Genomic DNA, 26,915 nt, shown 5'->3' with positions numbered 1-26,915 from the left:
GATGGGGAGGTCAGTAGCAGTAGGATCAGGCAATGTCCATCCTTTGGATTGAACCTGGGCCACTGGATCTGCCAGGCAGAATCTCTATTAGTTTCTACCACCCAAAATAACAACGATCTTCTGAAAAGGGGTGGCACGGCGGTGCAGTGGAGCAGCAGTACAATGGTGGAGCAGTACAGTGCAGCAGTGGAGCAGTGCAGCAGTGGAGCAGTGCAGCAGTACAGTGGTGCATCAGTACAGTGGAGCATCAGTACAGTGGTGCAGCAGTACAGTGGAGCAGTCGAGCAGCAGTGGTGCAGCAGTACAGTGGAGCAGCGGTAGAGTTGCTGCCTCACAGCGCCAGAGACTCGGGTTCTATCCCGACTACGGGCGCTGTCTGTACGGAGTTTGCACGTTCACCCCGTGACCGCGTGGGTTTTCTCCGGGTGCTCCGGTTTCCGCCCACACTCCAAAGACGTGCAGGTTTGTAGGTTAATTGGCTTTAGTACAAATTGTAAATTGTGCCTAGTGTGTGGGATAGTGCTCGTGTACGGGGTGATCGCTGGTCAGCGTAGACTCGGTGGGCCGAAGGGCCTCTTTCCATACTGTATTTCTGAAGTCTAAAAGTAAATGATAACTGCAATCTGGGTCTGGATTTCTAGCTGTAATTATTTTTATTACAATTGTTCCATGTAGCCACATCCTGGAAATAGTGCATTCACATACCAACATCACTACCGGTTGTTTTTTAACACCCTTTCTGTTTACACGCTGAGTAATATAGAGTATTTATTCACAAAATGCTGGAGTAACTCAGCAGGTCAGGCAGCATCTCAGGAGAGAAGGAATGGGTGACGTTTCGGGTCCTTCTCTCCTGAGATGCTGCCTGACCTGCTGAGTTACTCCAGCATTTTGTGAATAAATACCTTCGATTTGTACCAGCATCTGCAGTTATTTTCTTAGAGTAATATAGAGTACTTGTTTGAATTACTTTGTGAGAATATTTTAAATTCTGAATGTGGCATATGCTCGATTCTTTTGTAAAATGTATGATCATTGTACAAACGAACCTGCTGTAATCTAATACGATGAACCTCAGTCACATCCCATGAGTTACCACGAGAACAGTTCATACAAAACGAGGAATAGTTTAGATTCAAGATATGGAACATTTGAATATTAGATTTTAATGAGGATCCATTAACTACTAGATTTTAAAAAGGGCTGTTAGGATAGGGATTTAGTTACTTATTAATATTTTATTAATGCTACATTATTTATTATTAAATGTGGCTAAATTACCAGCAGTGATTAAGACTTTCTTTGTGTCTGAAGTAAAGCAATAAAATCACGTCTGATGTCTTATACTGAGCAAATATTTCCTCACACTGTAGTTGGAGTCGATCTAACAATCAGTACATTCTGCCCATTAACTCTTCGATTCCCAAAGAATGCTATTTTTTCTAGTCTACATGATCTGGAAAGGATTACTTACATTTAGTCGAGCTTCGAATTCCTAATGATGGTCCACCATTTCCAAATCGAGAATGATTCTAGAATTCCTATCCTTTGCGTTAACAATGGATTTAAAAACGGAGCAGGAGCAGAATTAGTCATAGGAGCAGAATTAGGCCATTCGGTCCATCATGTCTATTCCGTCAATCAATCATGGCTGATCTATCGTTCCCTCTCAACCGCATTTTCCTGCCTTCTCTCCATGACCCTTGACACCCGTACTAATGGAGAACATGTCAAATCTCTGCCATAAAAATACCCAATCATGTGGCCTCCACAGCCGTCTGTGGCAATGAATTCCACGTATTCACAACCCATTGACAAAATAAATTCCTCCTCATCCCCTTTCTAAAGGTACATCCTTTTATTCTGAGGCTGTGCCCTCTGGTCCTAGACTCTCCCACTGGTGGAAACATCCTCTCCACACCCCTGTGTCCAGGCCTTAGAAATGCGTCAGAATTCCTGTGTCTATCATTATTTCTAACTCAATTGATTTTCAATGCAGAGTAAAGATACAGTATCTGTAGTGCAATTTACAAAATCAAAACAATTTAGAAGGATGAGAGGAGATCTTATCGAAACGTATAAGATTATTAAGGGGTTGGACACGTTAGAGGCAGGAAACATGTTCCCAATGTTGGGGGAGTCCAGAACCAGGAGCCACAGTTTAAGAATAAGGGGTAGGCCATTTAGAACTGAGATGAGGAAAAACTTTTTCAGTCAGAGAGTTGTGAATCTGTGGAATTCTCTGCCTCAGAAGGCAGTGGAGGCCAATTCTCTGAATGCATTCAAGAGAGAGCTAGATAGAGCCCTTAAGGATAGCGGAGTCAGGGGGTATGGGGAGAAGGCAGGAACGGGGTACTGATTGAGAATGATCAGCCATGATCACATTGAATGGCGGTGCTGGCTCGAAGGGCCGAATGGCCTCCTCCTGCACCTATTGTCTATTGCCTATTGTCTATTGTCTAATTAAAACCAATCTAAAATTAAATGTACTTTAAGTGTTAATATTCTCATACCTTAATGTTCTTCCCTTTATTTTCTCTTTAATTAGAGGCCTGAATCAGATCCATCCTAATTTCCCGTTGAAAGACAAACTGCTGGAGGAACTCAGGGGGGTCAGGCAGCATCTTGAAGAAGGGTCCCAACCTGAAATGTCATCTGTCCATTTCCCTTCACAGAAGTTGCCTGACCTGTAGGGTTTGTCTAGCATATCGGCTAATTTAAGATTCCAGCACAGAGGGTGGTGAATCTGTGGAATTCATTGCCACAGAAGGCTGTGCAGGCCAAGTCAATGGATATATTTAAGGCATAGATAGGTAGATTCTTGATTAGTACAGGTGTCATGGGGAGATGGGTACGGGGAGAATGGGGTTAGGAGGGAGAGATTGATCAGCCATGTATCAGCTATGATTGAATGCCGGAGTAGACTTGATGGGCCGAATGGCCTAATTCTGCTCCTCTCACTTATGTGCGTATGAACTTATCTGAGGTCACTTGTGTCACCATTGTACTGCATCAGTGCAAAATACAGCATCTTCAAAGCAATCCCACTGCGAGGATGTTTTCCTCCTCTCTCCAGCACGAGTCCTGTGCGATCATCTCTCATGGGTCTCTCCCCCCCTGTGATTCCTATCGCCCTTCTGCTCTTTGACCATCTTCTCACCCAGTCTCACTCCTCCTGCCCCATGTCCTTCCTCAGTTCGTAACTCCAGCGGGTCAGGCATCTTTTGAGAAAAGGAAAAGGTGACGTTTCGGATCGAGACCTTCCTCAGTAGTTCCTTGTGCCGGCGTCTTGTTCGACGTTGTTCTCAGCTCCGTTTCTGAGCCCAGCCTGGATCTCAACCCCGAAACATTATCTGTATATTTCCCTCCACAAATGCTACCTGACCCGCTGAGTTCTTCCAGCAGTTTGGTTTTTTTTTTGCTCAAGATTCCAGCATCTGCATTCTCTTGTCTCCAAATTGCCTATTTCTGAAGAAGGGTCCCAGCCCTGACAGGTATTCCATAATCCACCTTCTCCACAGATGCCACCTGGCCCGCTGAGTTACTCCAGCACTTTGTACCTTTCTTTATTTCTCTCCATTTATTTCATCAAGAACAAAGTTACTGTTACCCTAACACCAACACCAAAGCATGATCTGCCCAGTCCAAGATTTAAAAGTTGATATATTTGCATTCAAGAGTGCAAATCCAAAGGGATAAATCCTTGCACAAGGAAAGAAAATGGTAATCGTCTGTTTATTTACCCCTGATCTCCTCCAACTTTATAGTCAATGAATGTCACCATCTGCAATTTGGCAAAGTTGCTTCTCGGGCAATCAAACTCACAAGTAATTAGCCAGAACATTAACTAAAGTCGATTATCATTCTGTTCACGCTGGTGTCACTATTAACCAATGTAGCAGAGTAGCAAAGTACCAAACAGCATTCCGCAATGCTCCGTAATTACTTTTAAAGGCTGAAGTCAGAAAAATATACACTGAGATTACAGATATAAAAATTACAGATAGGACATAATATCCACATTTGATTTGTCCTTTTCCATATCTTTCATTCATTTGTTCTCTACCTTTTCATATTTCTTGTTTCCCTCACCTCTGACTCTCAGCCTGAGAAGGGTCTCGACCTGAAACTTCACCCATTCCTTCTCTCCAGAAACGCTGCCTGTCCCGCTGAGTTACACCAGCTTTTTGTGTGTATCCATAATACGTAAACACTTTGATTTTATCGTTTCAAATATAATGGGCATGAACCTAATGTGGCTAATTTGACAAAATGTAGACGGATTAATGGGCAGGATCTATGCTAAATGCGCTGCCATTAGATTGCCAGATGCTGGGCACAATGAATAGTTTTAATACAGTTGTTAATCTAGCAGGGAGCGTCTATTTTCAGACAGTATGGTTGTGGAGGATTGCTTCTTCGCGATGGCTCCAGCAGTATCGTATGAATTAATTTTACATGGTGATTTACCAGATGGGTCTTGAGGTTTTCCCTAGAGTGCTGGAGCACTTGGGAAGCAGTCTTGCAAAGAAACAGTGTCTGCTTGGTGTCATGCCTACTGCCAGCAACACGCGAGGAAAGTCGATTGAATCTGTGAGCTTTGATACATGTGGAAACATATTGAACTGTAAAATAACAGAATGAGAAACTGGAATTAAATTGCTGTCAGATTTGAGCATTCATTTTTGCACTATACAGTCCTGACTGCTGGAAGACAGAACATTGAACTGGTCTTAAATACACTATCCTATTTTATAAATGAAGGTTTCCTGAATGGATCGGGGTGAATGCATAGTCTTTTGCCCAGGGCGGGCGAGTGAGGAACTTAGGTTTAAAGTGAGAGGGGAAGATTCAATCGGAAATCAGGCGAGGAGCGACCTTTTAATTCAGAATATAGAATGAGCTGTCAGAGGAAGTAGTGTAGGAAAGAAAACTGCGGATGCTGGTTTAAATCGAAGGTAGACACAAAATGCTGGAGTAACTCAGCGGGTCAGGCAGCATCTCTGGAGAGAAGGAATGGGTGACGTTTTGGGTCTGAAGAAGGGTCTCGACCCGAAACGTCACCCCTTCCTTCTCTCCAGAGATGCTGCCCGACCCGCTGAGTTACTCCAGCATTTTGTGAAACAAATACCTTCGATTTGTACCAGCATCTGCAGTTATTTTCTTACAAGACATAAGAGCAGAATTAGGCCATTCGAGTCCACTCCGCCATTTGATCATGGGTGATCGATTTCTCCCTCAGCCCCTTTCTCTTGCCTTCAGCTGAATGCGGAAGGCCTCACCAAGGCAAAGACCACCATCATTGAACATCTGCTACAGACCCACAAAGTCACTGTAATCCTGCTCCAGGAGACTCACAAAAGTGACAGCTCACACCTGAAGACCCCTGGTTATACCCTGGCTGCCAACACCGAGAGCAACTCCCACGGGATTGCCACTTCTGTCTACAGCGCCTGGAGGGCGTTACATAACTTCTGCTGCCTCAAACGCAAGAGGAAGCCTTGCCTTCACCCCGTATCCTTTGACACCCTAACTAATGAAGAATCAATCAATCTCCGCTTGGAAAATACCCAACGACTTGGCCTCCACCGCTATCTTCCACCCCACCAGCCAGCGTACCCAACAAATCATCCGCCAACATTTCCGTCACCTACAACGGGACCCCACCACTGGCCATATCTTCCCATCCCCTCCCCTCTCTGCGTTCTGCAGAGACCGTTCCTTCCGTAACTCCCTGGTCCACTCGTCCCTTCCTACCCAAACCACCCCATCCCCGTGTACTTTCCCCAGCAACCGCACGAGATGCAACACCTGTCCCTTCACCTCCCCCCTCAACTCCATCCAAGGACCCAAACAGTCTTTCCAGGTGAGACAGAGGTTCACCTGCACCTCCTCCAACCTCATCTGTTGCATCCGCTGCTCCAGATGTCAACTTATTTACATCGACGAAACCAAACGCAGGCTCGGCGATCGCTTCGCTCAACACCTGCGCTCAGTCCGCATTAACCAAACTGATCTCCCGGTGGCTGAGCACTTCAACCCCCCCTCCCATTCCCAGTCTGACCTTTCTGTCATGGGCCTCCTCCAGTGCCATAGTGAGTCCCACCGGAAATTGGAGGAACAGCACCTCATATTTCGCTTGGGCAGCTTGCAGCCCAGCGGTATGAACATTGACTTCTCCAACTTTAGATAGTTCCTCTGTCCCTCTCTTCCCTTCCCCCTTCCCAGATCACCCGCTGTCTTCCTGTCTCCACCTATATCCTTCCTTTGTCCCGCCCCCCTGACATCAATCTGATGAAGGGTCTCGACCCAAAACGTCGCCCATTCCTTCTCTTTTGAGATGCTGCCTGACCTGCTGAGTTACTCCAGCATTTTGTGAATAAATACCTTTGATTTGTACCAGCATCTGCAGTTATTTTTTTGCACTACGCTGTCTGTGGCAATCAGTTCCACAGACTCACCGCTCTCTGGCTAAAGGAATTCCTCCTCATCTCCATTCTCAAGGAACGTCCTTTTATTCTGAGGCTGCGCCCTCTGGTCCTAGACTCTCCCACTAGTGGAAACATCCAGTATGACTCTATGACTCCATGAATCCAGATTTTTTAATCAGATTGTGTAACATCTGGTTTCAAAAAGGAATATTGTATTTAAAGTCATTTTTAACCCATTAATGCAATAATTTTCATCATCTTTATGAAAATGTTTGGCACATTTTCTCTTCTCGTTGACTTCCAAAGACCAAAGACCAAGACCAAGTCTCGTTGACTTCCAAAGACTCATTTTTAATGGAGATCTGGCTTTGTTCGCTTGTTCAGCAGATCAGATTTCTGCACTCTTTCCCTTCATCCCCAGAAGGGCTTTGCAGGCAATGCTAAGACTGGAAAGTAGTAGTGTGCGGCAGAGTGGCGTGGCAGTGGAGTTGCTGCCTCACGGCGCCAGAGACCCAGGTTCCATCCTGACCTCGGGTGCTTAGAGTACGGAGTTTGTACGTTCTCCCAGTGAACGCTGCCCAGTCCATCACCGGCTCCGACCTCCCCACCATCCAAGGGATTTACAGGAGTTGCTGCCTCAAACAGGCAGCCAGCATCATCAGAGACCCACACCACCCTGGCCGCACACACACTCATTTCACCCCTGCCATTGAGAAGAAGGTACAGGAGCCTGAAAACTGCAGGTTCAGGAATAGCTTCTTCCCTGCAGTCATCAGGCTATCAAACACTACAACCTCAAATAAGCTCTGAACTACAACAGACTATTATTATTATTATTATTATTATTATTATTATTATTATTATTATTATTATTATTATTATTATTATTATTGCACTACTATTTGTTTTTTGAGTATGTGTGTATGTCTGCTGCCTGACCTGCTGAGTTACTCCAGCATTTTGTGAATAAATACCTTCGATTTGTACCAGCATCTGCAGTTATTTTCTTATACTATATATATATATATAGATATGTTTGTGTTTTGTGAGTGTATGTATATATACACACTGAATTTTTTCTCTCTCTCATTTATCATATTGTTTACAGTGTACTATGTTTACATATTCGGTTGTGCTGCAGCAAGTAATATTTTCATTGTTCTATCTGGGACATATGACAGTGAAACATTCTTGACTCTTGACTTAACTGCGTGGGTTTACTCCAGGTGCTCTGGTTTCCTCCCACTCTCCAAAGAAGTACAGGTTTGTAGGTTAATTGGCTTCTGTAAATTGCGTGTAGGATAGTGTTAGTGTACGGGGTGATCATTGGTCGATGTGGGCCTGTTTCCACACTGCATCTCTAAAGTAAACTAATGTAGAGATATTAAAAGGAAAGTCCTATAAATGGATTCATTGTAATCATGTATTGTCTATCTGCTGACTGGTTAGCACGCACCAAAAAGCTTTTCACTGTACCTCGGTACACGTGACAATAAACTAAACTAAATTGAAACTCCTGCATCAAGCTCCGTTTGATTTTATTTCAAGGAAACCATTTTCTAATGCCTGTTAGACACAAAATGCTGGAGTAACTCAGCGGGACAGGCAGCATCTCTGGGGAGAAGGAATGGGTGACGTTTCGGGTCAAGACCTTTCTTCAGACTGTTAATGTATCTTCTACTGCCTGTTATTGTCTATAAGGTAGTAAGTAGGGGTTATGGGGAGAAGGCAGGAGAATGGAATGGAGAGATAGGTCAGCCATGATTGAATGGCAGAGTAGACTTGATGGGCCGAATGGTCTAATTCTGATTCTATCACATGACCTTATGACATATAATTATCTAGCACAATAAAAAAGCCTTTTTTTTTAACCTCAAAAGGTTGAGCTGTTCTGAATCACCCATTTTAAATAAAGTACTTTGTTCCTTCATAAGCAGGCAGACATTATTCTCCGCTCAAGACTGCATTATTTTCGTAGTAATTACAGACTGGAGTAATTGTCGAAAATGAGCATGTAGTCAGAAGAATAGAAAAACAGTAGACAGACACCGATTATAATTACATCCTTTGCAATTTTAATGTGTTGTGATGATTCACGAACGTATTTAGAAATGCAATACCCCTAACTGCAGATTGTATAATGATGTACACATAAAATTGTCTTTCTTTTGTTTAACTTATGGCCCTCATACATTTGAGCATATGTTTATGCCTATTACATAATGAAAGCAATAATCTTTACTCTCTAAAACCATCAGTGCAAATTCAATCTCTTCACAAAGGAGAAATGAACAGGGCACAAGTATATTTTTTCATGTCCACTGTCTCTGAGCCTAAATTTGGATAAATCTGCGTGGTGCTTCCTTTAATGAAACATGAGATGTTTATCTTCCACCAATAAAATTGCCCTGACTCTATTATGAAACAAAACGAAAAAAAAAATACTTGAGCCCGAAGATAACAGTAAAAAAAAATGTATTTTCTCCTGTCGAACTATTAAAAAAAGCACCACAATTTTAGTACAAGATATTGAATGATTGAATCTCTGAAGTGATACAAGTAGGCGGGCTCCAACATCGTGTGTTTTGATTGATTAAAAGTAAATTGATTTTGATTTACCTTTTTAATAGGAAATCTTTGTTGAATGGACTGAATACCAATATACACGCAGACAGCCTGAATTCCAAGCAAGAATTTACCTTAATATTAGCCTTTTGATGCAAGGCAGTTCCTTGTTTTCAAATATCAAGGGTGAACAGTGTTGATGGAGATGCTTTGCTCAATAATACCAATTGAAGGTTGCCTGGTGTATTTTATTTCATTGAATTAGGTGATTGTTACCACAAAGTAGTTGGGGTGTTTCAGCATGCAAATCCTTTGATCTTTTTTTCCAGGAAGGGAAATACTCAAATCAAATACCGGAGGGCATAGCTTTAACGGGCGAGAGGGGCAAAGTTTAAAGGGGATGTGCGGGCCAGGATTTTTACACAGAGGGTGGTGGGTTCATGGAACTCACTGCCAGTGGTGGTGCACGAAGCAGAAACATTAGTGGCATTTGGAAGACTGTTGGATAGGGGATATGGATTATGCAGGGAGTGGAGGGACATGGGTAATGCACAAATAGATACAGGATCTGGAACCAAGGGTGCTGGAAAATCGGTGGTGGACCTGTATCTTCAAGGCATATGCATGCTACACGGATGTACACCGAGTCCGCGCCGACCAGCGATCCCCACACATTAACATTACCCTACACATACTAGGGACAATTAGTACATTTACCAAGCCAATTAACATACAATCCTGTACGTCTTTGGAGTGTGGGAGGAAACCAAAGATCTCGGGGAAAACCCACACAGGTCACGGGGAGAACGTACAAACTCCGTACAGACAAGTACCGGTAGTCAGGATTGAACCCAGGTGCCTAGCACGGTAAGACAGCAACTCTACCGTTGCACCACCGTGCCGCCCACTGCTAGTCTTTGTCTCCACCCTTCATCTGCCATTCACCCCTCCCCCACCACTCCACCTGTATCCACCTATCACTTGCTAGGCTTTGTCCCATCCTCACCTCTTTTCCAGCTTTCTCCCCCCCCTCCCCCCTACTACAATCAGTCTGAAGAAGGGTCCCGACCTGAAACATCATCCGTTTTACCATTCCCTCCACAGATGCTGCCTGACCCTGTGAATTCCTCTAGCACCTTATGTTTTGTGCATATGTCATAAGTAATGGGAGCAGAATTAGGCCATTCGGCCCATCCAGTCTAGGCCATTCAGCCCATACGTTGGCCCAAAAAGTGTGTTCCCAAAAAAAGTGTGTTCTCAAAATTAGGCCATTCGGCCCATCCAGTCTACTATTCAATCACGGCTGACCTATCTCTCCCTCCTCACCCCATTCTCCTGCCTTCTCCCCATGACCCCTGACACCCGCACTAATCTAAGCATGTTTCCAATGTTGTGAGAGTTAATAGGTATGCTAACTATTCACTAATAGAAAATAATTCTTCTAATATTCTACTAATTAGGGAGCATGATAACACTAATCTGTGAGTTGTGCAAGTGGGCATATTGTAACATTTGGCCGAGACTAATCGGAACATTATTTCAGTGGAAAGGCAGGATATTTTAGCATTAGCATATAAGGCAATACGTTATTGTGGCTGAATTACTGCAACTTTGCTCCACAATATTAATCTTACGCTCCCTGCTCTTTTAAATAGAGTCAAGCTCTTGAATTTTAGAGGACTGGAGGTCACAATAATAATCGTAGTGAGGCGCTTGTGTGTGAAGTCTACTTAACGGTTTCATTATTTAAACAAGAATGACGTGATAGGGACTGACTTTACAGAGGAACCCCATGTCCAAGGTGACATTGTTTCCTTTTGGCAAGAATAGATGTCAATGGCAACATACAGAACCTTAACAAAATGCAATCTGAACAGCAGAATAAGATTGCAATGTTTCATCGGAAGTTAAAAAAATAATCTGCATTTTGAAAAAAAAAATTATTCATTGCCGGTTATTGTTTGTCATTTTAGTTTAATTTAGTTCAGTGATACAACGCGGAAACAGGCCGCCGTTCGGCCCATCTCTTTCATTCCAGCTCTCCCACTTAAAGACAAGAGTCAAGAATGTTTCGTTGTCATATGTACCATCAGATTAAGAGAAACAGCGTGGAAACAGGCCCTTTGGCCCACCGAGTCCGTGCTGACCAGCGATCCCTGCATATTAACACTATCCTACACACACACACACACACACTAGGGACAATTTACACTTATACCAAGCCAATTAGCCTACAAGCCTGTCCTGCCCCCTCCCCCGACATCAGTCTGAAGAAGGGTCTCGACCTGAAACGTCACCCATTCCTTCTCTCCCGAGATGCTGCCTGACCCGCTGAGTTACTCCAACATTTTGAGCCTACAACATGCTTGTACGCCTTTGGAATGTGGGAGGAAACCGAAGATCTTGGAGAAAACCCATGCAGTCACGGGGAGAACGTACAAACTCTGTACAGACAGCGCCCGTAGTCGTGATCGAACCCGGGTCTCTGGCGCTCTAAGCGCTGTGAGGCAGCAACGGTACCCCTGCGCCACCGTGCCGCCCTGGTTTAATTGAACATTGATCTATTATTAAATGTGAACGTACCTGGAATACACAAAATAATCTGTGAAGAATCCCGTAGGATAATACAATGGTGAAAAATATCCACATGGCTACAGAGGGCTAAATTACGAGTAAAACAAAATGGCTGCAGAAGGCGGCAGAGTGGCGCAGCGGGTGGAGCTGCTGCCCCACGCTGCCAGAGACGAGTGCCTTATTGTCGAATGTCCCCAAACGGATCAATGAAACAAAGTTGCATCTTCCCTGTTTTCATAATCGCAATTTGGATAGATTAGGCGAGTGGGCAAATGCATGGCAGATGCAATATAATGTGGATAAATGTGAGGTTATCCACTTTGGCGGCAAGAACAGGAAAGCAGAGTATTACCTGAATGGTGACCGATTGGGAGAAGGGGAGATGCAACGTGACCTGGGTGTCATGGTGCACCAGTCATTGAAAGCAAGCATGCAGGTGCAGCAGGCAGTGAAGAAAGCGAATGGTATGTTGGCATTCATAGCAAGAGGATTTGAGTTTAGGAGCAGGGAGGTTCTGCTACAGTTGTACAGGGCCTTGGTGAGACCGCACCTGGAGTATTGTGTGCAGTTTTGGTCTCCTAACCTGAGGAAAGACGTTCTTGCCTTAGAGGGAGTACAGAGAAGGTTCACCAGATTAATCCCTGGGATGGCGGGACTTGCATATGAGGAAAGACTGGATAGACTGGACTTGTACTCGCTGGAATTTAGAAGACTGAGGGGGGATCTTATAGAAACATATAAAATTCTTAAGGGGTTGGAGAGGCTAGATGCGGGAAGATTGTTCCCGATGTTGGGGGAGTTCAGAACCAGGGGTCACAGCTTAAGGATAAGGGGGAAGTCTTTTAGGACCGAGATGAGAAAACATTTCTTCACACAGAGAGTGGCCACAGAAGGTAGTTGAGGCCAGTTCATTGGCTATATTTAAGAGGGAGTTAGATGTGGCCCTTTTTGCTAAAGGGATCAGGGGGTATGGAGAGAAGGCAGGTACAGGCTACTGAGCTGGATGATCAGCCATGATCATATTGAATGGTGGTGCAGGCTCGAAGGGCCGAATGGCCTACTCCTGCACCTATTTTCTATGTTTCTATGTTTCTATGTTTCTTACTTGCAGCAGCACAACAGATATGCGAATATATTGCTCTGAAAACCCATAACAAACAACAACAAAAAAAGTTCAATATATATAAAAATACAAATAGACAAAAATATAGATAATTGTAATGCAGAGTTGCTGTCTGTGTGGAGTTTGCACGTTCTCCCTGTTCAGACTTCAGCCTTCTTCCATGTGAATACGGGCGGCACGGTGGCGCAGCGGTAGAGTTGCTGCCTTACAGCGAATGCAGCGCCGGAGACCCGGGTTCGATCCCGACTACGGGCGCCGTCTGTACGGAGTTTGTACGTTCTCCCCATGACCTGCGTGGGTTTCCTCCAAGATCTTCGGTTTCCTCCCACACTCCAAAGACGTACAGGTTTTTAGGTTAATTGGCTTGGTAAATGTAAAAATTGTCCCTAGTGTGTGTAGGATAGTGTTAGAGTGCGGGGATCGCTGGTCGGCGCGGACCCGGTGGGCCAAAAGGGCCTGTTTCTGCGCTGTATCTCTAAAACTAAAACTGTATCTCTAAAACTAATGAAATAATGATTTCATGAAAGTAAATTGCGATTATGAAAACAGGGAAGATGTAAGTTTAGTTTAGCTCGGCTTAGAGATACACCATGGAAAGAGGCTCTTCATCCCACCAGCTGTTCACACTGGTTCTATGTTATCCCAGTTTTGCACACTACACACTACACATTAACCTACAAACCTGTACGTCTTCAGGACGTGGAATGAGACCGGAGCACCCGGAGAAAACCCACGTGGTCACAGGGAGAACAGGCAAAAAAACACACAGAGAGCAACCGTGGTTGGGATCGAACCAGGGTCTCTGGGCACTGTGAGGTACCAGCTCTACCAGTTGCGCTACTGTGAGTCACTTATATACACTAGAGTATTATACTGTAGTAGCCCACGAAATACACAAGAAGCTGGAGTAACTCAGTGGGTCAGACAGCATCTCTGGAGAAAAAGAACAGGTGACGTTTCGGGTCGAGACCCTTCTTCAGACCCGAAACGTCACCTATTCCTTTTCTCCAGAGATGCTGTCTGACCCACTGAGTTACTCCAGCTTCTTGTGTCTAACTTCGGTTTAAACCCGCATCTGCAGTTCCTTCCTACACAGTTACAGTAGCCGAATATCTGTGCCGAAAAAAAATGATTTTGGCAAATTAGAAATTGTACATAACTAGTTTTTTCCTATTCTAGATTTCTGCAAAGTTTTTTTTTTAATCCACATAATCTATTAATGCCTGAATAAAAGATAAACTCAGTTTAAATATTTTAAAAATAGTGGAGTGCTTCAACATTGGGTTGTTTCCATTTGTAGTTTTTGACGACGTTGCTATTTTAACGAACGCTCCAGGAATAAACGTAATTTGTGGGACGGGCTGCTTTGAAAAATACAAGGGCAGAATTGTGTTACCTGAAACTCAGGTCCGATGAAAAATGAGAATCAACACGTTCTACAACATCAAAAGAAAACCTGACACCTTAAGTATTGGGAGATTAGCCGTTTGTAGAGATCAGTAGCAAATACCAAGAAGCTTAATTCATGCAGCCAGAAGGGACAATTACCATCAGTGCTTTCGATTTAATTTATAAAGCCTGGCACACCATACATGACTCGCGTCACTTACATTTTCCATATGGTTTCCTTTAGAGAGGAAAACAACTCATTGCCGCACGGCCTGAAATGGGAAATAAATTATTGGTGAGTTCCATCCACTGGTCTCGAATAAGCAATATGACACCGTCTAATTTAATGAAGAATGCTGCTAGAATCTGGGAAATATTGGACCAGATCGTCATTTACATTAAAACAAATTATGCTCATCCCCCGGTTACTTTGGAAAATTGGTGTTGGCCCTTTGTGTCAGTTCCCCGTAGGCCTCAATTCCCGACATTCACACAGCACGGAAACAGGCCCTTCGGCCCAGCTAGGCCATGCCGACCATCGCACACCGTCTAAGCCAGGTCCTTTCCCTGTATTTTTTCCCCCTTATATCTCTGAATCTTGGGCACGGTGGCGCAGCGGTAGAGTTGCTGCCTCACGGCACCAGAGACCCGGGTTCGTTCTTGACTACGGGTGCTGTCTGTACGGAGTTTGTTCGTTCTCCCCGTGGACCTTGTGGGTTTTCTCGGGGTGCTCCGGTTTCCTCCCACACTCCAAAGGCGTGCAGGTTCTTAGGTTAATTTGGCTTCGGAAAAAATTGTATATTGTTCCCAGTGTGTAAGATAGGGCGGGTGTACAGGGATCGCTGGTTGGCGTGGACTCAGTGGGCCAAAGGGCCTGTTTCCGCGATGTATCACTAAACTAAACCTGTCCAAGTGTCTTTTAAATGCTATTATAGCATCCGCCTCAACTACCTCCTCAGGAGGCTCGTTCCATATACGCACAACTCTTCCAGTGAAAAGGTTGCCCCTCAGGTTCCTATTAAATTTTGCCCATCTCACCTTAGACCTGTGTCCTCTGGTTCTTGATTCTACTACCTGGGTAATGGTTTGTGTATTCCCCCTGTCGATTACCCTCGTGATTTACACACCTCCACAAGATCACCCCTCTGCCTCCTGCCCTCCAAGGGATAAAGTCCAAGCCTGCCCATTCTTATTGCTCAGTCCCTTGAGTCCTGGCAACATCATCGTAAATCTTCTCTGAATTCTCTCCTGCTTAGTGACATACTTCCTATAGCAGGGTGACCAAAACTGACCACAGTTCTCCGAACACAACCTCACCAACATGTTGTTGCAGTTGCAACACAATATCCTAACTACGATACTCAATGTTATTTTAATGCTCATTGCCTATCTGAACTGTTATCAAGTGCAGTGGATCTCCGAAGATAGACTCAGAAAGCTGGAGTAACTCAGCGCGTCAGGCAGCAACTCTGGAGAAAAGGAATAGGTGGCGTTTCGGGTCGAGACCCTTCTTCAGACCAAGAGTCAGGGGAAAGGGAAATGAGAGATATAGACAGTGATATGGAGAGATACAATAGACAATAGACAATAGACAATAGGTGCAGGAGTAGGCCATTCGGCCCTTCGAGCCAGCACCACCATTCAATGTGATCATGGCTGATCATTCTCAATCAGTACCCCGTTCCTGCCTTCTCCCCATACCCCCTGACTCCGCTATCCTTAAGAGCTCTATCTAGCTCTCTCTTGAATACATTCAGAGAATTGGCCTCCATTGCCTTCTGAGGCAGAGAATTCCACAGATTCACAACTCTCTGACTGAAAAAGTTTTTCCTCATCTCCGTTCTAAATGGCCTACCCCTTATTCTTAAACTGTATCCCCTGGTTCTGGACTCCCCCAACATTGGGAACATGTTTCCTGCCTCTAACATGTCCAACCCCTTAATAATCTTATATGTTTCGATAAGGTACAGAACAAATGAATGAAAGTTTTGCTGAAAAGTTAAAAAAGTGACAATGATCAAGGAAAGTTGGAGCCCACAATGGTCCATTGTTGGCTGTGGGCTAGGTGATAACGAGTTATACAGGCAGGGGAACCCAAAAGGAACAGAGTGAAACTGGTATGATGACCAGGGTGGGGGAGGGATAGAGAGAGAGGGGATGCAAGTGTTAGTTGAAGTTAGAGAGATCAATATCTTCCCACTGTGTTGTAAGCTACCCAAGCGAAATATGAGGTCGATTCCCTATTCTTTTTTTTTAACAATTTTCCAGTTTTTATTCCATTGATTCCCGTCAGATGATGAGGAGCAGAAGCCAAAGATCTGCCCCAATAAGTGTCTCAAATTGCCAAATAGCAATGTTGTGATTCGTTTTTCATTTCTTTTAAGAAGTTTGATCCTCTAAATATCACCAGAAGAAGAAAAAAAAGGATGGTCTTGATATATTTACAGTTTCTCCAACGTACTTCCTTTCAAACTCATAAGAACTACAATTTCATGGAACCAGATACAACGTGTAATTATTCTTAATTTGGCAAAGGCTATATTTGCTGGCCCAGATAAGACAGCTCAGGGTAATATAATATTTCAAAAAGGAGATGGAAATTCATCTCCTGGTGCCCCCTGCTATGTTTGAAAACTTGTAAAAAACAAAACTTTTTCGTAGTTTATTTTATTTTTAGTTTAGTGATACAGCGTGGAAACAGGCCCTTCGGCCCACACAGTCCCTTCGGCCCATCGATCCCTGCACACCAGCACTATCCTACACAAACTAGGGGCAATTTACACATGTTTACCAATTCACCAACAAACCTGCACGTCTTTGGAGTGTGGGAGGAAACCGGAGCACCTGGGGAAAAAACCACGCACTCATGGGGAGAACGTAAAAACTCGTTCAGACAGCACCCGTAGTCAGGGTCGAACCCGGGCCACTGGCGCTGTGAGGCAGCAACTCTACCGCTGCGCCACCGGGCTGAGCCAATGCCAGATTCCACAACATTTGAGGAAGGTGTTGTATCTGCATCACATCACGTCGAAAAGCTTGTAAATCTGTCCGCTTGGCTTTACTTTATGGCATATGAATTTTACATTGACATGGGATCACCTCAAATGAAATAATGAAAATGTGAGTAATCACATTGGCCTTCTCCTTCCTGGTAATTTAAAACATGTAAGGAAACATGAGCCCGGATGGGTCTGCCAGAATCCTTCAGGCTGAAGCAGTTTTTTCAGACATTTTTCCAATTTGGTTCAACATCTGAAACAAAGGGACACCTCAAGCAGTTTAGTCTAGTTTTAGTTTAGAGAGACAGGGTGGAAACAGGCCCTTCGGCCCACCGGGTCTGTGCCAAGTGGTATAACAAAATAACTGCAGATGCTGGTACAAATCGAAGGTGTTTATTCACAAAATGCTGGAGTAACTCAGCGGGTCAGGCAGCATCTCGGAAGAAGGGTCTCGACCCGAAACGTCACCCATTCCTTCTCTCCCGAGATGCTGCCTGACCCGCTGAGTTACTCCAGCATTTTGTGAATAAACACCGTGCCAAGTGGTGACCACCCCGCACACTAACAATACCCAACAAACTAGGGACAATTTACAATTCTTACCAAAGCCAATTTGCCTACTAACCCGTATTTCTTTGGAGTGTGGAAAGAAACTGGAGCGTTCAAGGAAAATCCACGCGGTCACAGGGATAACGTGTGAACTCAGTACAGATGGCACCCGTAGTCAAGATCGAACCGGGGTCTCTGGCCCAGCTAGGCAGCAACTCTACCTCTGCGCCACCGTGCCACCCTTCTATATTCCCCCACAAAAGTATATCATGTAGGTAGTTGACACCTATTCACAGCTGCCTTGAGGAAGAATTTGTCAAACTCATACACAAATGGTGATGGGAACCATCGTATCTTCAGTAGTGTATGAATTTCACAAACTCCTCCTCAAAGAAGCCTTGAATTGGTGGTAACTACCCACATGATTCTGAATACACTCAGAACTGCAGGTGTTGGAGTACATAGAAGATAGAACAACACAGCACAAGGGCAGGCCCTTCGGCCCACAATGTCTGTGCCAAACATAACACCAAGACCACCTCCTATCTTACGGCTATTCCTCCCGTCTCCATGTGCCTATCCAAAAGACTCATGAATGCCACTATCATATCTGCCTCAACCACTCATGCGTTCCAAACACTCACCACCCTCTGTGTCAAATCTTGCCCGACACATCTCCTGGTAAATTTTGCCCTCTCTCACTTTAAAGCTATGCCCTCTAGTGCCATCCTGGGAAAAAGGTTATGACTGACAATAGGTGCAGGAGTAGGCCATTCGGCCCTTAGAGCCAGCACCATCATTCAATGTGATCATGGCTGATCATTCTCAATCAGTACCCCGTTCCTGCCTTCACCCCATACCCCCTGACTCCGCTATCCTTAAGAGCTCTATCTAGCTCTCTCTTGAATGCATTCAGAGAATTGGCCTCCACTGCCTTCTGAGGCAGAGAATTCCACAGATTCACAACTCTCTGACTGAAAAAAGTTTTTCTTCATCTCCGTTCTAAATGGCCTACCCCTTATTCTTAAACTGTGGCCCCTGGTTCTGGACTCCCCCAACATTGGGAACATGTTTCCTGCCTCTAACGTGTCCAACCCCTTAATAATCTTATACGTTTCGATAAGATCCCCTCTCACCCTTCTAAATTCCAGTGATGAGGGTTTTTCTTCATCTCCGTTCTAAATGGCCTACCCTTTATTTTTAATCATCAGCCATGATCACATTGAATGGCGGTGCTGGCTCGAAGGGCCGAATGGTCTACTCCTGCACCTATTGTCTATTGTCTATTGTTATGGGGAGGTGAATGGGGTTGAGAGGGAAAGATAGACCAGCCATGATTGAATGGCGGAGTAAACTTGATGGGCCGAATGGCCTGATTCTGCTCCTAGAGCTTATGAACTTATGAAGTGAACCTCCCATAAAGCCTTGGCTTTAACCAGCTGAGATTCTCCGCCCCATTACTTTACAACTTTTAACTTTCACCCAACAGTGGAGATTTGGGTTGTGTAAATTGCTAAGTTCTGGAGCCAAGTGAAGCTGACGAGAGGTTGGGTTTTCAAAGACATCCTTGGACACATACTACAAAGTCTTCATAAATTCAAATTTCCCTGTCGTGGTGCATGAAACAAGGGTGCAGTGAATAGAAGGAGCCGGAGTTCAGACCCCGCTGAGCTACTGGCATTTACCAAGATGAAAGAGAAGTGTGATTTAACTAAATCTGCACTGCTAACTCTTGTTTTTTTACTCCGTTGGGCGGCACGGTGGCGCAGCGGTAGAGTTGCTGCCTTGCAGCGGCTTACAGCGCCGGAGACCCGGGTTCGATCGTGACTACGGGCGCTGTCTGTACGGAGTTTGTACGTTCTCCCCGTGACCTGCGTGGGTTTTCCCCCGAGATCTTCGGTTTCCTCCCACACTCCAAAGACGTGCAGGTTTGTAGGTTAATTGGCTCGGTGGAAATGTAAATTGTCCTTCGTGTTTGCAGAATGGTGTAAGTGTACCAGGATCGCTGGTCGGTGCGGACTCGGTGGGCCGAAGGGCCTGTTTCCGGGCTGTGTCTCTGTATCTGTATCTGTTGGTACAAATGCCAATTTAACATTCTTGTCTCTTGTCTTTAACTGGGAGGGCTGGAATGAAAGAGGTGCATGTGTAAACCATCGGGTGACCTTGTTTATGTGAAGAGAATTTAGATCGAGGGTTAAGCAGAATGTGAGAAGTAGGATTATTTGGGAGGACAATGTCATCTTCTGTGGTTTACACCCCACCTATGACCACAACCAACTCATTGTGGTAAGATTTCTCATCTCAAAAGTTCATAGGTTCTCGGAGCAGAATTATGCCATTCGGCCCATCAAGTCTACTCCACCATTCAAACATGGCTGATCTATCTTTCCCTCTCAACCCCATTCTCCTGCCTTCTCCCCATAACCCCTGACACCCGCACTAATCAAGAATCTATCAATCTCCCCCTTAAAAATATCCATTGACTTGGCCTCCATCTGTGGCAAAGAATTCCACAGATTCACCACCCTCTGACTAAAGAAATCCCTCCTCATCTCCTTTCTGAAGGTACATTCTTTGATTCTGAGGCTATGATCTCTGGTCCCAGACTAGTGGAAACATCCTCTCCACATCCACACTCTATCCAGGCCTTTCACTATTTGGTAAGTTTCAATGAGGTCCCCCCATCAGCCTTCTAAACTCCAGCGAGTACAGGCCCATTGTCCTCAAACACTCATCATTTGTTAGCCCAATCATTCCCTCCCGGGATCGTTCTCGTAAACCTCCTCTGGACCCTCTCCAGAGCCAACGCATCCTTCCTGAGATACGGGGCCCTAAACTGCTCCTTCTAATCTCCTGGGGGGAGTGACTATGATCACTACGGGTTACTGGTGATCACTTTTGAGCGTGAGCCATTTTACAAGACATTTGAAGATGGGCTCCGTTGATCTGCAAATCAGGCCTGCAAATTATTTGTGGTTTCACATCCACGGGGCTTTGTGTTTAGATCCTTTGCTGCACGAGGATGAATGTGAGTGAGAGTGCATGCTTGCGTGTGCACATGTGTGCGCGCACGTGTGTGTTGGTTGGTTGCTGTGAATGTGGATGTGTGGTTGGTGCGTGAGTGTGTGTTAGTGTGGGACTGGTGTAGCTGGGACATGTTGCCCGGTGTGGGCAAGTTGGGCCGAGGGGCCTGTTTCCACGCTGTATCAACTCTATGACTCTATTCATGAGGAATTGGCCTAAACCCCTAGCTGTTCATGGAATTTGATGCAAAAACCGATGGCAAAAGGAGCACAAACAGATTTTGTGCAATGAACTTGACTCCATGAGTTAGTTTAAATGGGCGAGGTGGGTCGAGGGGCCTGTTTCCACGCTGTATCATTCTGTCACTTGTACTCGCTGGAATTTAAAAGATTGAGGGGGGATCTTATAGAAACGTACAAGATTCTTAAGGGGTTGGACAGGCTAGATGCAGGAAGATTGTTCCCGATGTTGGGGAAGTCCAGAACAAGGGGTCACAGTTTAAGGATAAGGGGGAAGTCTTTTAGGACCGAGATGAGAACATTTTTTTTTCACACAGAGTGGTGAATCTGTGGAATTCTCTGCCACAGAAGGTAGTTGAGGCCAGTTCATTGGCTATATTTAAGAGGGAGTTAGATGTGGCCCTTGTGGCTAAAGGGATCAGGGGGTATGGAGAGAAGGCAGGTACGGGATGCTGAGTTGGATGATCATATTGAATGGCGGTGCAGGCTCGAAGGGCTGAATGGCCTACTCCTGCACCTATTTTCTATGTTTCTATGTTTCTATGTTTCTTACTTGCAGCAGCACAACAGATATGCGAATATATTGCTCTGAAAACCCATAACAACAACAAAAAAAGTTCAATATATATAAAAATACAAATAGACAAAAATATAGATAATTGTAATGCAGAGTTGCTGTCTGTGTGGAGTTTGCACGTTCTCCCTGTTCAGACTTCAGCCTTCTTCCATGTGAATACGGGCGGCACGGTGGCGCAGTGGTAGAGTTGCTGCCTTACAGCGAACATGTTTCTATGTTTCTATCACCTTTAAGCATTGCAGATTGGTAGCAGCGTGCATTTTTAAGTCCAGTTTAGTTCACTGTCACGTGCGCCGATGTCCAGTGAAAAGCTTTTTGCCGCGCGCTAACCAGTCAGCGGAAAGACAACCCGTGATTACAATCAGTCCATTTACAGTGTGTAGATACATGAGAATGGAATAACGTTTAGTGCAAGGTAAAGCCAGCAAAGTCCAGTCAAGGATAGTCCGAGGGCCACCAATGAGGTAGATAGTAGTTCAGCACTGCTCTCTGGTTGTGGAAGGATGGTTCAGTTGCCTGATAACAGCCGGGAAGAAACTGTCCCTGAATCTGGCGGTGTGTTTCCTGCTCTTTGCAATAATGTCCGTCTCGTTGCTCTTGAACGTAGGGAGTGAGCAAGGCATCCAGTTAGAGAGCACACTGCACCTTTAGATGCTAATTTGTCCCGATGTGGATTTTTTCCACATTTGTTTCTATGATTTGAAATTCTTCATACGAACAAGCTTTTCCAGTTAAAAGATTTTTTTTACTAGTTCAATACCTCCCCAGCGTTGTAAGTTAACACAGCATAAAATCATTGATCATTTATTAATAACCCTTGCTAATATAGCCACAAAAAAAAGCTCTCATCATATTAATAGCCTGCTTCTAATGAGTGGATGTACCAAATTACACTGGAAATAATGAGGGCAGGAGTTTTGGAGTGTGGCTTTCAAGTGTCACTATTCTAATGAAGTTTGTTCGGTTTTAAATTAGTAATGGATCATGTTCTACAGGTTACTCCTCTTCAACCTAATGGATAACGATCAGTTAGCAACAGCAGAAAATCACATTCCCCCTAACGACCTCCTGTTGTCGCGTGTACTTATCTCCTGCAAGTTTACTTCCATGCATCTTTGCTCCTCTGGGTTTTATTTTACAATCGGGGGCGTCCCGGTGGCCCAGCGGTAGAATTGCTGCCTTATAGCGCTTACGGCACGTGAGATCCGGGTTCGATCCCGACTACGGATGCTGTCTGTACAGATAGTTCCTCTGTCCCTCTCTTCCCCTCCCCCTTCCCAGATCTCCCACTGTCTTCCTGTCCCCACCTATATCCTTCTTTTATCCCGCACCCCCGAAGAAGGGTCTCGACCCGAAACGTCACCCATTCCTTCTCTCCTGAGATGCTGCCTGACCCGCTGAGTTACTCCAGCATTTTGTGAATAAATACCTTCTGTCTGTACAGTTTGTACATTCTCCCCGTGACCCGCAAGGGGTTTCCCCACAGAACTTTGATCTCCCCCCACACTCCAAAGATGTGTAGGTTTGTAGGTTGGTTGGGCTGGAATCAATGCAGAATTACCCCTCGTGTGTGCAAGATGGTGTTCGCTGGTCGATGGGCTGAAAGGCCTGTTACCGTGCTGTATCTGTATGTGTATGTGTGACAAGGGCATCTGAAAGGCCTCACCAAGCTGCTGGGCGGCCTCGATTGAGTCTTTGAACCACTGGCGTGCTCTGTCTACATGAGCAGAACAGCAACAGGAATCACAGAGGTGGAACAGTGAGAGAAGGTCGCACAGGACCCGCGCTGGAGAGAGGACGAGAACATCCTCACAGTGGACTTACTTTGAAGAGTTGGGCGGCACGGTGGCGCAGCGGGTAGAGCTGCTGCCTTACAGCGCCAGAAACCCGCGTTCGATCCCGACTACGGGCGCCGTCTGTACGGAGTTTGTACGTTCTCCCCGTGACCGCGTGGGTTTTCTCCGAGAACTTTGGTTTCCTCCCACACTCCGAAGACGTGCAGGTTTGGAGGTTAATTGGCATGGCGTAATAAAAATGTACATTGTCCCCAGTGTAGGACAGTTAATGTGCAGGGATCGCTCGTTAGAAACATAGAAAATAGGTGCAGGAGTAGGCCATTCGGCCCTTCGAGCCTGCACCGCCATTCAATATGATCATGGCTGATCATCCAACTCAGTATCCCGTACCTGCCTTCTCTCCATACCCCCTGATCCCTTTAGCCACAAGGGCCACATCTAACTCCCTCTTAAATATAGCCAATGAACTGGCCTCAACTACCTTCTGTGGCAGAGAATTCCACAGATTCGGCGCGGACCCGGCGGGCCGAAGGGCCCGTTTCTGCACAGTATCTCCAAACTAAACTAAACAGAAAGTACACTCATGGGACCGTAGATATAATTTCCGAGAGTCCATTTTTATGTGTTCTGGTTTGAGATGAAATGTGTGATGTAAGCCTCAGAATTAAAGGATGATCCTTTAGCAAGGAGATGAGGAGGAATTGCTTTTGTCAGGCGTTATGGGAAGAAGGCAGGAGAATGGCGTTAGGAGGGAAAGATAGATCAGCCGTGATTGAATGGTGGAGTAGACTTGATGGGCTGTGGTAGAGTTGCCGCCTTACAGCGAATGCAGCGCCGAACACCCGGGTTCCATCCCGACTACGGGCGCCGTCTGTACAGAGTTTGTACGTTCTCCCCGTGACCTGCGTGTGTTTTCTCCGTGATCTTCGGTTTCCTCCCACACTCCAAAGACGTGCAGGTTTGTTGGCCAATTGGCTGGGAATAAATGTAAAAATTGTCCCTAGCGTGTGTAGGATAGCGTTAGTGTGCGGGGATCGCTGGGCGGCACGGAACCTTGGGGCCGAAGGGCCTGAATGGCCTCATTCTTCTCCTATCACTTATGAACTTATGAAATTGGAATACACAGAAGATGACATCGGCTTGGAGATGGGGCTGGAATTTATTTGTTAGGTTAGCTTAGTTTAAAGATACAGCGCGGAAACAGGCCCTTCGGCCCACTGAGTCCGAGCCGACCAGCGATCACCCCGTACACTAGCACCATCCTACACACAACTGAGGACCATTTACAATTTTACTGAGGCCAATTAACCTACAAACCTGTACGTTTCTGGAGTGTGGGAGCACCCAGAGAATATACCCACGCGGTCACGGGGAGAATGTTTCCACCTCCGTACAGGCAGCACCCGTAGTCGGGATCGAACCTGGGTCTGTGGCGCCGTAAGGCACCAACTCTACCGGCCTTCACGTCAAAAGAGGAGGGATGTATCACTCATGTGGTGCAGCTGTGCCTCATCTACCAACTGATCTGAGGGATGTCTCTCACTAGGATTAGGATGCTGGAGACTTTAGACATACAGTGCGAAAACAGGCCCTTCGGCCCACTGGGTCCATGCCAACCAGCGATCCCCACACACTAGCACTATCCTCCACACACCAAGGACAATGTGCAATTTTACTGAAGTCAATTAACTTACATTTTCCTGTAAGTCTTTGGAGTGTGGGAAACTGGAAATCCCGGAGAAACCCACGCAGGTCACGGGGAGAACTTAAAAACTACGCACACCGGGGACAATTTTACATTTGTACATGTACACCAAGCCAATTAACCGAAGGACCTGTACTTCTTTGGAGTGTGGGTGGAAACCGGAGCACCCGGGTCAAGGGGAGAGCGTGCAAACTCCGCACAGACGGCACCCGTGCTCAGGATCGAACCCGGGCCTCTGGCGCCGTGAGGCAGCGACTCTGCCTCTGCGCCACCGTGCCGCAACAAGACCTGTGTCCGAGTGGGAGATCGAGTCTTTGTGAAAGTGCTGGCTCCATCAGCATTGCCCCTCCAGGGGACAGGTGAAGGACATTTTGATAGCACTCACTGTGCTGGAATGTGCACTGGTTTGTGAAGGTCCACTCACCTGCTGATCAACCTCTGTACGCAATTAATATCGCATGCAAATGGAAAGAATGGTGAGTACATTTGCATCAAATTCTGGCCACCATTTACTGAGGCAGCAAAACGACGACTTCACTGGAATGCTGACGCAAATCCCGCAAAGGGGCAGCGAGAAACATCCGTACACACTGACACCAATAATCCAAATGAGAAGGGGAGAAGGAACCAGTGCACGGGTTTAGTTCAGAGATAGAGAGCATGGATATGCTTCAGCCCACTGAGGCCTTCAGGCCCTTCAGCCCACCGAGTCCATGCCGATCATCATGTTGTTCACACTCATTCAACGTTGGCGGGACTGTCGTATGTTGAAAGACTGGAGCGACCAGGCTTGTACACACTGGAATTTAGAAGGATGAGAGGAGATCTTATCGAAACGTATAAGATTATTAAGGGGTTGGACACGTTAGAGGCAGGAAACATGTTCCCAATGTTGGGGGAGTCCAGATCAAGGGGCCACAGTTTAAGAATAAGGGGTAGGCCATTTAGAACGGAGATGAGGAAAAACTTTTTCAGTCAGAGAGTTGTGAATCTGTGGAATTCTCTGCCTCGGAAGGCAGTGGAGGACAATTCTCTGAATGCATTCAAGAGGGAGCTGGATAGAGCTCTTAAGGATAGCGGAGTCAGGGGGTATGGGGAGAAGGCAGGAACGGGGTACTGATTGAGAATGATCAGCCATGATCACATTGAATGGCGGTGCTGGCTCGAAGGGCCGAATGGCCTCCTCCTGCACCCATTGTCTATTGTATTGTCTATCCCACTTGGCACCCGCTGCCCGCACCCTGGAGGTGATTTACAGAGGCCAATTATCCTGGAATGAGGGAGGAAACCGGAGTACCCGGAGAAAACCCACACGGTTGCAGGAAGAACGTGCAAACTCCACACCGACAGCCCCCATAGTCAGGATCGAACCCGGGTCTCTGGCGCTGCAAGACAGCAACTCTACCGCTGCGCCACCGTGTCGTGCTAATATGAATGGATTGATTTCAAGTGCATTACTAGTTCAGTTTAGAGTTTAGAGATACAATGCAGACCCTTTGGCCCACCGAGTCTGGCCCGACGAGCGTTCACCCCGTACACTAGCACTATGATCAGCCACGATCATATTGAATGGCGGTGCAGGCTCGAAGGGCCAAATGGCCTACACCTGCACCTATTTTCTATGTTTCTATGTTTCTATCCTACACGCTAAGGCCGACTTACAATCTTTATTCAAGCCAATTGACCAACTAACCTGCATGTCTTTAGAGTGTGGGAAGAAACCGGAGCACCTGGGGAAAACCCACATGGTCCCAGGGAGAACGTACAAACTCCGTACAGACAGCGCCCGTAGTCAGGATGGAAACCCGGGTCTCTGGTGCTGTGAGGAAGCAACTCCGCCCATTATTGCACATTGTCTTATTGTACATTGGAAACAAAGAATGGTCTCCACCCAGGACAACAATGTGACCAGTCTTGCCCTAAAGTTCAATTCCAATTACGATA

Source organism: Rhinoraja longicauda, chromosome 6, assembly GCF_053455715.1.
Source record: "Rhinoraja longicauda isolate Sanriku21f chromosome 6, sRhiLon1.1, whole genome shotgun sequence".
NCBI classification, from domain to species: domain Eukaryota; kingdom Metazoa; phylum Chordata; class Chondrichthyes; order Rajiformes; family Arhynchobatidae; genus Rhinoraja; species Rhinoraja longicauda.
This window is presented reverse-complemented; position numbering follows the sequence as displayed.